This window comes from Ambystoma mexicanum, chromosome 3q (genome assembly GCF_040938575.1).
Source record: "Ambystoma mexicanum isolate Mex_15411 chromosome 3q, UKY_AmexF1_1, whole genome shotgun sequence".
NCBI classification, from domain to species: Eukaryota; Metazoa; Chordata; class Amphibia; order Caudata; family Ambystomatidae; genus Ambystoma; species Ambystoma mexicanum.
Window position 1 is genome coordinate 540,711,217 of NC_090926.1, and position 16,399 is coordinate 540,727,615.

Consider the following 16,399-nt stretch of genomic DNA (forward strand, 5'->3'; position numbering starts at 1 on the left):
ACCCATGGAGCAATGGCTTTCAATTATAATTTCCCATTGGATTTTCTTTTGTGGACTGTGACTTTGGACACCATTCCTTTGTGATTTTTGGTTTTGCATTTTTTCACAGACATGCTTCTATTTACTTTTTTTACATTCCCATTTCTGTTAGTTTATTTTTGATTCAATTCATGTTTCCTTTAATACATATTTTTTGATCAAACTTCAATGTGTAGTATCATCTCATTGGTTTCATGCATATCATGATATGGGTTTTGAGATTCACTGACACCCATTGGGTGTATGTGAGGGACATGTGTTCGTTTCCAAACTTGCAATTGGTGTTCTATCATGTTATTGCAATTTCTAAGTGGGTGGATGCAATACTCGGGTGGGTGTTTTGCATTTGGAGGCTGACCATAGGGACCAGGGATCTAGATTGTGATGACATGTTGGCTGGGGAACATGAGTTGGACATGGGTGGGGGCCTCCTGGCAGGTGTCCCACAGTGCTGGGGGGTGGGGGTGCAGGGGAACATGAGTTGGGCATGAGTGGGGGCCTGCTGGCAGGTGCCCCACAGTGCTGGGGGGTGGGGGCGCAGGGGAACATGAGTTGGACATGAGTGGGGGCCTGCTGGCAGGTGTCCCACAGTGCTGGGGGTGGGGGTGCAGGGGACATGAGTTGGACATGAGTGGGGGCCTGCTGGCAGGTGCCCCACAGTGCTGGGGGGTGGGGTGCAGGGGAACATGAGTTGGTAATGAGTGGGGGCCTGCTGGCAGGTGCCCCACAGTGCTGGGGTGTGGGGGTGCTGGGAGACATGTGTGGGGGCCTGGTGGAGGGTGCCCTCCACTGCTGTGTGGTGGGGGTGCTGGGAGACATGTGTGGGGGCCTGGTGGAGGGTGCCCCTGACTGGTGGGGGTTGGGGGTGCAGGGAGACAGGAGTGGGGGCCTGGTGGAGGGTGCCCCTGACTGGTGGGGGGTGGGGGTGCAGGGAGACAGGAGTGGGGGCCTGGTGGAGGGTGCCCCTGACTGGTGGGGGGTGGGGGTGCAGGGAGACAGGAGTGGGGGCCTGGTGGAGGGTGCCCCTGACTGGTGGGGGGTGGGGGTGCAGGGAGACAGGAGTGGGGGCCTGGTGGAGGGTGCCCCTGACTAGTGCAGGGGTGTGGGTGCAGGGAGACAGGAGTGGGGGCCTGGTGGAGGGTGCCCTGCACTGATGGGGGTGGGGGTGCTGGGAGACATGCATTGTTGATCAGTAGTGCAAGGTGACATGTGGCTTGGCTGGGGGGCATGCCCATGGTGGATGGGCTGCCTGGGGGACATGAGCAGGGGTGCAGGGTAGTCCCCCGTGGTGTGGGCTGCCTGCAGGGGCCGTGGAGGTTGTAGAGCGAACACATGGGAGGACCCACACGGCCAATTCACGTGTAGTACTCCCCAGAACTCCTGAAATACACGTACCCTGATGGAATCGCGTGTGGAACTTCCCATGCACCCCTGAAATACACGTACCCTGATGGAATCGCGTGTGGAACTTCCCACGCACCCATGAAATACACGTACCCTGCTGAAATCGTGTGTGGAACTTCCCGCGCACCCCTGAAATACACGTACCCTGCTGAAATCGCGTGTGGAAATTCCCACACACCCCTGAAATACACGTACCCTGCTGAAATCGCGTGTGGAACTTCCCGCTCACCCCTGAAATACACGTACCCTGCTGAAATCGCATGTGGAACTTCCCGCACACCCCTGAAATACACATACCCTGCTGAAATCGCGTGTGGAACTCCCCGCGCAACCCCTGAAATACACGTACCCTGCTGATATCGCGTGTGGAACTTCCCGCACACCCCTGAAATACACGTACCCTGATGGAATCGCGTGTGGAACTTCCCGCGCACCCCTGAAATACACGTACCCTGATGGAATCACGTGTGGAACTTCCCGCACACCCCTGAAATACATGTACCTTGCCGAAATCGCATGTGGAACTTCCCGCGCACCCCTGAAATACACGTACCCTGATGAAATCGCATGTGGAATTTCCCGCGCACCCCTGAAATACACGTACCCTGATGGAATCGCGTGTGGAACTTCCCGCGCACCCCTGAAATACACGTACCCTGATGGAATCGCGTGTGGAACTTCCCGCGCACCCCTGAAATACACGTACCTTGCTGAAATTGCGTGTGGAACTTCCCGCACACCCCTGGAATACACGTACCCTGCTGAAATCACATGTGGAACTTCCCGCGCACCCCTGAAATACACGTACCCTGCTGAAATCGCGTGTGGAACTTCCCCCGCACCCCTGAAATACACGTACCCTGATGGAATCACGTGTGGAACTTCCCGCGCACCCCTGAAATACACATACCCTGTTGAAATCGCGTGTGGAACTTCCCACGCACCCCTGAAATACACGTACCCTGCTGAAATCGCGTGTGGAACTTCCCGCGCACCCCTGAAATACACGTACCCTGATGGAATCGCGTGAGGAACTTCCCGCGCACCCTTGAAATACACGTACCCTGATGGAATCGCGTGTGGAACTTCCCGCGCACCCCAGTAATACACGTACCCTGCTCGCACGGGGCCAATCGCGTGTGGAACTTCCTGCGCACCCCAGTAATACACGTACCCTGCTCGCACGGGGCCAATCGCGTGTGGAACTTCCTGCGCACCCCGAAATACACGTACCCTGATGGAATCGCGTGTAAAACTTCCCGCGCACCCCAGTAATACACGTACCCTGCTCGCACAGGGCCAATCGCGTGTGGAACTTCCCGTGCACCCCTGAAATACACGTACCCTGATGGAATCGCGTGTGAAACTTTCCGCGCACCACTGATATACACGTACCCTCATGGAATCGCGTGTGAAACTTCCTGCGCACCCCAGAAATACACGTACCCAGCTGAAATGACATGAGCTACTTCCCGCGCACCCCAGTGATACACGTAGCCAACTTGCCGTGCTGGTACAGGGTTAGCGCAGCCCTTTGCGCTGGATTGGGGATTTTGATGGCTTTTCCCTGTGCGAGAGGCGTTCTTGGGAGCGTAACTGGCGCTGCTGCAGGTTCGCTGCGCCACTGTGCGCCACGGCTGGTTTTGGTAGCTGGAATCCATGAATACGCTGTGCGCAGAAATGGATTTTAGCGCACGCGGCTGGCGCAGGGATTTGCACGCGCACACTGTGCGCCAGCCGCGTGCGCCACTTGTGCGCTGAATTCTATGAATTACCCCCTATATGTGTTGTCAGGATTGTTGGTTGCATTTCTATGAAGGACTAACGTTTGCAAACACAATTTTTCTGTACTGTGTAAGTACATGTGTCAACAATTGGTGGCAATTGAAATAGAATATTGATTGCTACATTTGCATAGCAATTTACACCAGTTATATATGAAAATTTGAATGGACCCGATAGTTCTGTGTCGAAGTCATTTTTTCAGAGTATGTGTTGCTTCTTTGAAGAAGTACCTGAGTTACTTTGAGTAATAGATTCTTGTTTGGTTGTGGTAATTGATGAAGTATAAACTTCTTTTACTCTCTTTGGAGAATTTGCAGTGAGATCCAGTTGCATTTCTGTTTGAAGTAGTTTTCTTTTATAACGTTTTCCTTTTTGTGGAACAGGATATGTTTTTAGATGGGAGGTGTAACCTCAGTCTATTGTATTCTAAAATGCAAGGAATATCAGTGTTTACTTTACGTGCATCAAAGTTGATTAGAAATAGACCGTCAAGTGTATGTAAACCTGATAGTGCTACATAGCTCATGCCTTCTTTAAAGACTGTGTTCCCAATATCTATCAATGCTTTATCTAGGGTAAGACCTTGTGATTTGTGAATGGAGACTGCATATGCTCGAGTTTCTCTGCGTACATACATGTCTTTGAAAAGAAGGAATCGAGCTGTTGAGCACCCTATCCCTTTTACTTCTGAAAGTTTGTCAAAGAGAATATTGACAAACTGAATGTTGTTGTCACGTGGGTATATTTGAAAGCCAACCACTGTACCCAGTGCTCCATTAACTAGTCCTTGCTCCACATCAAGGTTACCTTTAAGCATTACTCTACAGTTTAAAGATAATTTTAATATTTTCTCCAAAGAAGCATTGTTGGAGATATCATTTTCTAAGGTAGTTAGTCATGTTGTGGCTTGTTGACACATGGGTAGTGTCATACCATGTACATCCAATTTGTCTGTGGAGCAAATATCAATTATTGGTTGCATTTCTTTTTTCAACATTGTTTCATTGAATTTGGAACAGCTTACAAGAGTTGGCATTAAGGACATACAATTGACATTTTTGTGTGCCAATTGTTCCATGACATCAGTAGCACATGAGTTATGGCCATAAAGTGCATGGATGTGCCGGGTTTTTAATATTGCTTCTGCTTCTTGAGATAGTACACCAACTCTAATAATTTTTAAAATGTTGGCGTAAGTGAGGTCTGCAGATTGGCACATGTTTTCTGTTAATTCCATGCATTGGAAATGTTGCCAAAGGTTAACATTTCCTATGCTACCAACAGTTTTACGGCAGAGTTTGTGTCCTAAGGTTTTAAAAATAGGTTCACCTTTCTCTTGTGTCAATTGAAGATCTCTGAAAACAATAATTTGTTTTCCTCCAAAGAGCTCTTCGTAGTTTGATTTAAGTACTTCTTGTAATCTGAAGTGAATCAAAGCCAACATTAGGTTGGAGACCATGCTCACTTCATCTATCAGTAGCACTTTTATTTGTTTTAACACTGTGCGTAGTTCCATTGCAGCTTCTGTAGAAAGTTTGTAATATTCTAATTTGTTTTGTGTTCTACTGGAAGGAGTAGTAATCGGTGTAAAGTGACACCGCCTATGTTCTAGGCAGCTAAACCTGTGGGGGCAGTTACAATAGCTGACAGTTTGTTGTTTGCCAATTGTTGAAGGAACTTGCTGATGATTTTGATTAAGAATGTTTTGCCTGAACCAGCTTCACCACTGACGTATAGTAGTATAGGTTTGTAATTTTGGCAGGTACATTTTTTTATTTTCATGTTGTACACCATGTGCAATTTGTTTTGTTACTTCTTGAAAAATGGTAAGCTGCTCTTTGTTCAATTTTGATTGTAGTACAGTTAAGTTTCCTGTATCTTCTTCATAGTGACACATGGGGGTTAATGCATACAATTTAGCGCACAAGTGGCGCTCGCGGCTGGCGCACAGCATGCCCTAAAATCCATTTCGGCACACAGCGTATTCATGGATTTTAGCCACCAAAAGCAGCCACGCACAGAGTGGTGCAGCGACCCTGCAGCAGCGCCAGTAACGTCCCCAAGAACGCCCCTCGCACAAGGAAAAGCCATCAAAATCCCCAATCCAGTGCAAAGGGCTGCGCTATCCCTGGACCAGCATACAGGGCCGCCACACAGCACACTACAAGTGGGGAACGTGTATTACTGGGGTTCGCGGGAAGTTTCACCTGCATTTTCAGCAGGGTAAGTGTATTTCTGGGGTGCAGGGAAGTTTAACACGCGATTTCAGCAGGGTACGTGTATTTCTGGGTGCGGGGAAGTTTAACACGCAATTTCAGCAGGGTATGTGTATTTCTGGGATGCGCAGGAAGTTACACACACGATTTCAGCAGGGTACGTGGATTTCTGGGGTGTGGGGAAGTTTAACACGCAATTTCAGCAGGGTATGTGTATTTCTGGGTGATGCATGTCTGCTGTGCTGGATGGTGGACATGTGGAGCAGACCGGAGTGTCCGCATCACCACTATTGCACCCTACTCACATGCTGGTTACCAGTATACCCCTCCGGTCCAGGTTCCAGCTCACTCGCCCTTCTGCATGTAGCGTGGGGTGACCTTCCTCTCAGCCCAGGCACTATGTCATAGCATGACTGACGTGCATGTGTCCTCTGCCTGCATGCGGGTACTCCATGTAGGCATGCTCCCTTGCCCCTCCTCCGCCACTCTGCACCCCAGTTCCACCTTTGCACTGGTCTGCTTCAATCTTGCCATTGGGTACTTTCATGTTCATGCGTCCTGTGTACATGCTAACTTCCAGCAGACAATCTGTCAGACATATGCTGTGTGGTACAGCCTTAGTACTTGATGCAGGGTATCTCACTTGTACTGTGCAGAGGTCAGATGCCCCGCAGGGGCATGAGTGCCAATTCATGCTCCATGTGCATTGCACGCATGCTTCTATGTGTCCTTGACTGGATGATCACTGTAATACAAGTCCTGGGTGACATACATTGCATGGCATCTCATCAGCCTTCCCATGTCAACTGTGGCTCAGTACTGCGTTGCACCCATGTTTCGGGTCTGACAATCTGTGTGAGTCACAGGCCTCAGCCTGTTTAATGGCCAATGACTATGTCCGACTGTTGTAGTGTCTTCTTCACACGTGGGCGGCCTCTAGAGGTTCATCATGTGTCCAGTTTACTGTCCCATCATCATTTGCAGTGTTGTCACTTGAATCACATTAAGCTGTTGATGCCAGTCAACACTGCCTGTCAATACACAGGTCTATGGTCAGCCTTTTGATACCATGCTGGGCATCCCTGCTTTTGCACTTGGGTGTAGGGGTGCTTTGCTTCTAGATATTCTACCCATTGAATGCACATTGCCCGTGATGCCTGAAGTTGACCTTGCACTGCCTTCACATCCACGACACCTGCACTGAGGGGTCAGAAAGTCTTGGTTCCTCCGCCCGTGGTGGATCGGGGCACAGGGTCACCCTCCACACCAGTTACTGATGTGCCTGGGACATCACATCGACGGGGGCATGTAGTTGTGCAGCCGCGGGCGGTGCCAACACAGCGAGGACACCCGGTCCTTGGGTCCCGCAGGGGTCAAGCCCAGGAACGCGGTCGCTGCGTGCAACCGTAGTATACTGAGTGGGAGCAAGAAATGACTGCCAATTGTGAACGGCAGGGGGCAGCAATGGAGAACATCGCTGAGAGCATGGAGCATGTGGCCCGATCTGTGCCCCCCCTGCTAGGCAGGTGCTTTCCAGCAGCCGGTGGCACAGTCCACGGCCCGCTCGCTCAGGCTGGGCATGGCGGCCTCAGACAGGGCACGCCAGGCTGAAATGTCATCTCTGCGTCAAGCAATTGTTGCTCATGCAGAGGCGCACATGGATGCCCTGAGGGAGGAGTATGCTTCCCTCAAATCCACTCTGTGTGTCCTTATTATGTCCCAGAGGCAGCGGGCAGAGGAGAGGTTTGAACAGCTTGAGCATACCATCTCGGCTGAGCTAGAGGGTTGCCGGGATGTGCAGCGGTTGTCCAGCCAGGCCTTGTGGGAGGAACTCTGTGTTACACGTGCTACCTTGCAAGAGGAAGTACATGTATCATGTGAGGTTCTGCATGCAGACCTACGTCACATCATCACACAGAACCAGGCTCACCTGTCCGGCAGACTTGCTGCCATTGAGGGGCAAGCTGCGGCTAGGCTTGGCTAGTCTACTGTGCTTCGTCCTCCTTTCCAGGATGAGCCAGACTCGGACGACCATCTATCTCCCACATAGGTTGTGCTGTGCAGGCGTTGAGCCCATGGAGGTTTTTTTTTTTTTTGGCTCAGCATCATCGCATGTGGGTGTTGAGCAGCACCCTGTACCTTCCCCCTCCTGGGTCCCCCCCCCGGGTCGTATGTGGCCATTTTTGATTTTTCTTTTAGTTTAGTTAGTTAAGTTTCTGTTTGATAGTTAGTTTAATTAGGTAATGTAGGTTTTTCATAGGTAGTGTAATTAGTTAATATAGTTTAAAATTGCTTGTCTATTGTGCTTTCATGTGACGGTGCGGTACTTTGTGGCTTTTGAAAGCATCCACTGTCTGTTCCAGCTGGGCCCTTCAGGCTTGTCTTGTGTATGTGTTTGCTGCTTGGGGTCCTTGACTCACATATGCCACTCCTGCTTCCCTTATCCATGGGCTCGCAAGGATGGTTCGGTGTAACAGCCTATTACACAAGTGCTTTGGACTGTCATATCTGTTGCATGTCTGGTGCTGTGTAACTTGTGTTAACACCCCTAGTGGGGATGATTGCAGTGTTATTGACCACTGTTCTGCTTTTGCTAGATGGGGTGTACATTAATGTACATTACAATTAATGTGTACATTCATTGCTATGCATTGTGTAGTATGTTTCTTATTTGTACTGTACACGTGCTTGTTGCAATTCATGCCATAGATGTGAAAGACGGACTGATGGTGTGATTTCTGATGTACGTCTCTGACATGGTCCAGTAATGAGATGCCTGAAGAGACACACAAAGATGACTCTAAAGCATTAATCATGTGTTTCATGCCCTTTCTGCAAGGGGATGAGCCTCCAGACCACCTTTGCCAGCAGACATGGCCCATTGGAGGTCTGCATTCTGCACACGTTTGGTGGTGACCACATACACATGTGTGCGCAAGCAGAGGCACAGGGATTGCAGACATACATCCTAGAACTGCTGACATGTTTCAAGAGACTCCAGGCAAGGTGAGCAGCACAGGGGGGCCACAACACAGCAAAGCTTCCACCAGGCCAGTTGCACATCCATGCTTAGTAGCAGCACAGTGAGCTTGGACGAATTTTGGTGTTGAAGCGCACAATACAGCTCAGATGTGTTGGTGGACTGATGGCTAGTTGAGTTTAAGATTGTCTGGGGCACCTGCAGGGGCAGTGGAACATACCCTCCGGTCCACCATGGGGCATTGAGGCACTTGTATCACCCATGTAGCCTTCCGAGACATGGAAAGGAGCAGCTCACAGGGACATACAGCAAGGGACAGACTCGGGTGCAGTGCATTTAATTGTTTTAAACATGCACTGCCTACTTTGTTTTGGTCATGGTGGAACACGACTTTTTCTGAAGTCATACCTTGCTATATGCGTCTGTCTGCTTACCTAGTGAACATTGCATGTTGTGTGAATCGTCACACATTGGTGTTCCATCTGCCACGCACCCACCGGCGCCTGACTTACTGCATTGACTGTGTATGAACCATCACAGGGGTAATGTTACGTATGGGTACGAAGCATCCACACCAGATTGTCTGTTTGTACAGCAGTTTGTTGCTATGGGGCATATTTGGTGGTGTGTTTGTGTGTTATGGGCACACACAGATTATTAACTGTGGCTCTCTTTGCAGCATTGAAGTGCTCCTGTATCCGGACCTGAGAGTGCGCAGGCAGGAGGCCAGCACTCAAAACCAGAGCTAAGTGTCTTGTTTTTTTTCTTTCAAACTGCTCTGCATAGGCTTGCTGGGGGGTGCACTAATGCATGGATGAATGTGTAATTCAATTTGGTATGTTTTTTTTCCCTAATCACCCCGAGTCCTATCAAATTCTAATGCAAGTACTCCATTTTAGTGCATTCCCTACTTTCACGTGTCATTCCTACTCCACTCTCCTGCCCCTCCTTCCAGTTATCCAGTATGCCAATGCCTGTCCCGACTGCATATCCCTGACCCTCCTTCCCCACCAGGGTCTCAGAGGCCTGTGTGAGTTTGACCTTGCAGGCACCCAGGCCACGGTGGGGGTGGTTGGTTCGTGCCACTCCTGCGCCTGTACACGGGAGCTGTGACAGTACACATCCGTTCATGGTGCATCATTCTATGTTATGTACCACACATGGTTCACATCCTGTTGTGACATTGTTTTACTGTGCTACCTTGGTTGTTACAGCATTGTGGTAGTACTTGGCCTTTGTGAGGTACTTCTACTTCAAGTCATCTACTGGAGGCTGCTCTGGTTCGTTTTTCTGCCTTGGATTTTGTGTTTTTGCAAATGAAGGTGGACTCTGAGGGTGCAGGCAACTTTTTACACACAAGGTGGAAGATGGTGACGAAGGGGAAGGGTGATCCTGTGGCCAGGTGAAATTGAGGGTTGAAGGCTCCATGACCCAGGTGCAGTTGTTCAGTGGGTCATGGTCATTTGTGAGGGAGGGGGTGTTTTATTGTTGATAGTTGCCTTGCCCTGCAGTGTGATGGGAACCCTGACATTGTAATTGTGGTATCCTATGTACATGGGGTGTTCTGCTGATCAATGCCTGTTCATGTGTTGTGTTTACCTTTCAGGTGTGAGGGGATAGTTGTGGTTTGACATGCTGGGGTGTACACATGGTGAATGTTCACATGTGATGTGTAGAGGACTCTGATGGTCACTTGATTGCACATGCATATGTTGAGTGCATGTCCTTACTGACCCACACACTCGCACTATGATGCACTACACGTACAACCACGCTTCGATATCCACGTGTACACTCTGTTTGCCTTCTGCTGCCCACTGTGTCCCTGCAGCACATGTTCTGTGACCAATTATGGATCCTGTACATGCCTAATTTGCTTTTTGATGTGGTTTGTCGCTTAGATGTGATGCTCAGGGTGTGCATCACACACAATGGCTGTTCACTGGGCTGTGCACTGAGCAGTGTGTTGCCTGAGTTAGACACAGCACACAGAAGCTGCAGTGTTGATTTTGCAATGCACAATGTGCATGTAGACAGGCATTCATTGTTATGTTACGGCTACAACTTTTGTAATGCATTTGGGAATTACTTGTTTTGGGTGGGAGGTTGTTGGTCAGTCATTTCATCTGATTCCATGTCAGGCATCATTGTCTGATGCCAATTTACATTTTTCACATGGCAATGTGTACCTTATTGGTACTGTGTTGGTGTATGGCTATTGCTTGCCATGTCATGTTGTGGTTTGGGAGGGTTTGAGTGACATAACAGTGATGGTCATGGCCTGTTTTGCAGGTGTGTGTGATTCACACCTTGCATGTCTTCTCAAAGCAACGAACTGGGGGTACAGCCTTCCTCCCTCTCTGAAACTTGTGGAGAACCATCTACGGTTCCGGAAGCACCTCAAAACCTTCCTCTTTGCTTCTGTTTTCTCTCTCCCTCTCCCTTGCTAATTTCTTCACTGAAACTGCACTGAATCTGCAACTGGGCCACTCTCACCGACGTCGGCCCCTGGCCCAGCCACTCTCCACTTGCACTGCCTCCCTGGCAACCCCTGCACTGCGGGACTGTTTCTGTATCCCTACAGCCCCCCTTTCCCAGCGCTTGTCTTGTTTTATTCTACTTACTCTGTACTGCACTCCCCTACTCTCCTTCCCCTTGCACTTTTCCCTTCCTCCTACTGCTTCATTTGCGTTATCTAAATGACACCTGGCCTAGTAGGATCATTGTCTGTCTTCCCTTGTTCCCCCCTCCCTGCCTCGTCGCGCCTTGAAACACTTGTGTATAGGCGTGTTACAAATGCCATGTCATATCATATCATATATCATATGTGTGCCTTTTGGTCACACAGGATAGCTTGTGTTTCAGTAGCTAGGGATGCACACAATGTGGCACTTTCATGGCAACAATCTCAGGGTGGTAAGGTTGTGACAGTTAACTGTCTCTTTGTCATCATCGATTGTCACCTGGTATGTGCCAGGCCTGTGTGCTCTCCGCAGGGGTGGGATTTTAGGTGACAAATGTGGCCACAAGCTGGGTCCGGCCTTCCTCGCCACGTGCCCTATCCCCTCCCATGGGCAGCACTTGTGGGGCACCACCATGTCCACCGTTACGCCCTGCCGTGTTGCAACATTGTGCAGGACACATGCTGCCACAATGATCCTGCACACTACTGGGGGTGCATAGAGTAGCTGCCCGCCAGAGCGGTCAAGGGAGCGGAAGCGTGACTTGAGCACTCCGAATGTGCGCTCCACTATGGCCCTGGTTGCAATATGGGCCGCGTTGTATCTTAACTGGGGTGGTGTGGTGGGGTTCCAGATTGGCATCAGCATGTGGTTGCTCAGAGGGTAGGCACTGTCCCCTGGGGAGGTGAAAATGGTTGTGATTATTGGGGTTTGTGTATTTGTGTGTGTCTGTTTGTGACATGCATGCATGTGCAAGAGCATTTGTACTCACCTAGGAGCCATGTGTCGCCATGCTGCCCAGCTTCCAGGGCCCGGCTCAGGGGCGGACATTCTGTATATGAAACTGTCATGGGTGGAGCCAGGGTAGTTTGCATAGACAGAGATGATGATTTCCTTTGCATCGCTTACCACCTGTACATTGATGGAATGCCAGTGCTTGCGGTTTCGGTAGATGTGCTCAGTGGCCCTAGGTGGACGTAGGGCCACATGGGTGCAATCTATGGCACCGAGCACTTTGGGGAAGTGTGCCACCCTGTAAAAATCCAGGACAATGGCCTGCCTTTTTGTGGGTGTTCTGGGCAAGTATATGTGCCTGCGGACTGAGGGGCGGCTGTCATGATTGCCAAGACCTGGTGTAGGCAGCGTGACAGCATGGTCTGTGAAACCCGCCCACTATGGCAGTAGTCCGCTGAAATGACCCAGTGGCCAAAAAATGCAGGACAATGAGCACCTTCTCCAAGGGGCTCAATGCTTGGGAGCAAAGGGTGGGGGGTGTAAGGTCATCTTCCCACTCCCTGACCAGGACTAGGATGATATGGGGTGGAAACCTATACCTGCCGTAGACCTGGTCGTCAGGCATCCCAAAAAGGCTTGTCTGTGGTGAGAAAATGCGTGCCCTGGCTATTCTCCTCCTTCTGCGGTGTCCCGCGATCAGTGCTGCGACAAATGGGGCATTCATCGTAGCTGTATGCGTGTTACGCCCACTGTTCCGCCCACTTTTGTTGTGTGCGCCGCGCTATGTGTGCTATTGCTGTGCGCATAGCGCACGCCGTTTGATGATGTGTGTGCCCGTGTGCGACATGCATGGAATTGGCGCACGGCTAGCGGGAAACAAGCGCAGCGCCTTCCTTGAATCGCACACATGCACATGCACTTGATTTCTCACGCTTGCGCCACCTTGCGCCTGCTTGCGCTGGGATTTTCGGCGCACATTTGTTCCATGAATCGACCCCATGGTGTTTTCTACTTCTGTCATAGCTAATTCTGCCTCATTTGCTATTAGTGATTGTCCCAGTGGTTCTTGGCTTCCTGTTACAGAAGGTTGACTACTGTCGGGAGTGTCCTTATCTAGTTGGGTCTGGAGTTCTTCTTCGTGTTGCTGTTCATTGTGCAACATTGTTTTGTACTGTGTAAAGTTTACATCGGTTATAGTGATTTCATTTGCTTTGAAAGCGCCTTCATAGGAGTCATAGTTTTCTAGTATCTCTTCTTCTTTTCTACATTGTTTAAAAAGTTGTAGCAGGGACATGTAATATAGTTCTTTATGTTGAGGAGTTTTTAATGACAATTTGATATGATTAATTAAGCTTGGTTTGGTAAGTTTTGCTAAGATGCCTTCACAATTTGTCACTCCATATCTACCTTTACTCATTGGGTTTTATATTATTTTTGTATGTGAAGTTTTGGGCTATGTGGTATAGACACATGGTTTCCAAAGTGGTACTCGTGTTTGGGTAGTATGTGTCTAGTAAACTGTTTTTCAAAATGTCTTGGCTGTTGGGATCATTTTTGGCTATTGTTTCTATGTCATCGTATGATTTGAGAACTCTTTTTCTAGATTTAGCAGGACCAAGACTTAGCCATACTATATTTTCAGATTTTCCATACAAAGCAGTACCGGTTAAACGATCTGCAGATTCATAGCAGCCACATTCTCTATGATAGAGCATTTTTATGCCTAAGCTGTGAAATTTCTGAGATAGTGTTTTGTCCGATGGTAGGTCATTCCAGAGGTCTTGAAGCTATGTTTTTTCTGCTTTTGTTAAGTAGGCTGTAACATATTGTGCAACTACAGTGGAATTGTCTGCAATGTACTGCACATCTTTGTTTGCATTCCATAAGAGGGGAATTATTGCATTGTAATCATTGATATATTTTGCTTCTTCTGTTCTTTTTATGTAATTTGTGTTCTTAGGTGATTTAACTTTAACACTATGTCTAACACTAAAGACATGAAGTTGTTCACTTCACCCGTTTCTGTAACTGGTCTAGGGAAACCAAAGCGGCATTTGGTGTAGTATTTCCCTTGTATTTGTGATGACAATATTTGCCACATTTGTGTCTTTGAAATTGTACGATTTGTGCATGAAGATCACTATTTGTTGCTTCTGATGGAATTTCACAAGTGACATATTTTTTGATAAACTGTAAAACAGTGGCATCACTGTCTTGACCAAATTTAAGAGCATCTTTAATCCATAAAACATGTGGATATGTGGTGCTCCTCTGGCTTGGTATTCTGTTCTCCAAAAGAAGTGTTGCACTTCTCTGAGGAGAGGAACAGTTTTATTACAAATAAAGTGTAGCATAGCAATGAAACGATGTTGGAAATATCTTGAAACATTAACAGGATCTAGAGAGCAAAGTTCTCCAGGTGTTAGTATATCAATTTTTGTTTTGTTTTGTTTTTGTTTGATATGCGTAGGAAATCATGTAAATCTTCCCATGCATATTCTGCACAACTTAATGTAACAAACCAAGTGGGTTAGGCCAAGGTTTCTTATCATACAACGCACATCTCTGTGACGTCGGAACCAGTACCCTTTAGTACCATGCATGTTTGCTAACAGATTTGTAATGCTTGATAGTAAAACCTAATTTTTTTCTTGCACTTTTTGTATTAATTGCGTAGTTGACATATTTTGATAGCGGGTTCCTGATTTCAATGTGTGTGCATCTCCATAACATAGAGTTGCTAGTTCACTTTCAAAGAGTAGGTCGAATATGTATTCCACATTTTGTCTAAATCTGGGATCTTCAGAGTTTGGTTGTTGTCAAGTTTTGTAGTGCAGTAACTGCAAATTATTAAGGGGTCAGTTTTTTCGTATTTGTTTCTGCTATAAGATAGAGAGCTAATTCAAACCATTTGGAATCTTCATTGTCTTCTATTTTGTATGTTACATCTATAGTTTTTGTGTTACTTTTATAAAAAGTTCTGCAGCAACACATACACACACATGGTGTGGTACTTCAGCGGATGTACTTTTAAATTTTAGTATTTCTTTTTTGTATGTGTGTAGTAGAAGGTTGCCATCTGTACAATTGTTGCTAGTCTGTTGTAAAGCTATTGCATTTTGTAAGTGGCTTTCACTTCCAAAATATTTTTTCTGGATATGCTTGATTTCTACGAGTAGGTCTTTGGCTGTACCATGTAGAAGATTGTTATTTAAATTGGCTAGTGCTAAAGCAGGACTTTCAGCATAGTACAGTGTGTAGACTAGATTTCTTATAGTGGAATGATGTGTTGATATCATTTTGATATGATGGAAGGTGCTTTTGCAAATAGGTCCTGAAATGCAGGCAAATGAATGTCCTCGTAGTCCTGTGTATTTGCGCACTGGACAGGTATCCATATTTTGCAGAAGTTTCATTTTGATTTTGTCTTTGCCTTTCACATACTGATTGAGGAACTGGCGTAAAGATTTGAAAGATTTTTTTGTAATGTTACACATTGACTTGCGTGGCCATTTGTATACTGGACGTACTGCTTCATTCGAATGGAGAGGTAATACTGAGTTTTCTGGGGTTATTTTTGTAAGCAGTATTTCTTGTTGCATTATGATATTATTAAGTTTATCATAACCTCATCCACTGCTATGTATGGCAATTGTTTTTGTTTGTTTTTGTTTGTATGCTTCTTCATTAAAATATGGTTCTGTGCTCGTGGTGTGACTCCATTCACCTCCACAGATATTTAAGAGGTTATTTTTGTTGACATTCTGTTTATTGAGAAGTCTTTTTTGTAATTTAGTAGTTAGTTTTGTTAATGATTTCATTCTGTTTAACACTAAAATAAATAAATAACTTTCTTTTGAGAAGGATTGCACTGTATATCAAAGCCTCTAATTTACATTTTCTACGGTAGGTATTAAGGGTTGTGCATGATTTGTCTCCTGTTTTTATAAGATTCTGAAGGACTCTGTGGCGGAACATTTTAGATAAAATACTTTTTTTGGTATGGTTACTTGCTAGTATATCAGGATTTATAGGAGCAGTTTTAGCAGTAGTGGTAGCTGAATTCTTGTTAATCATTTTCTGTTTCATTTTACATTTTGATAGAGGAGGCAAAGTTTCTGTACTGGAAGCTTGTTTCGTTTCGCTAAATGACTGTATTAGCTGTTTTGTTTGAACTTTTTGTACAAACTCTGCTAGAGATGGATGCCTATGTTGAGCACTTTTATTTTCATTTGCTCTATTTCTGTGTTGATTTCTATGGACTTGCTTTTTGGTAGGCATTCTTTGGGGTCTTTTGAAAAAAAAAGAAGGTATGGGTTGGGCCATTCTACAATGTATGTGTGCTGTGTGCATGAGTGTCTGAGTATGATGGTAAAGATGTATGTGGTGTTGTGTGATTGTGCATTGGGCAGCTACAATTAGTTGGGAAGGCCATTCTTCTATTTGTGTGTTACTATACTGAGGTTCAGATGACAGTAGAAAGTGAGCTAGTGGTGAGGAGAAGCACTAATAGTAAATCTAATGGTATACAATTAAAACAGTTCTTTGTTTTGTAATAC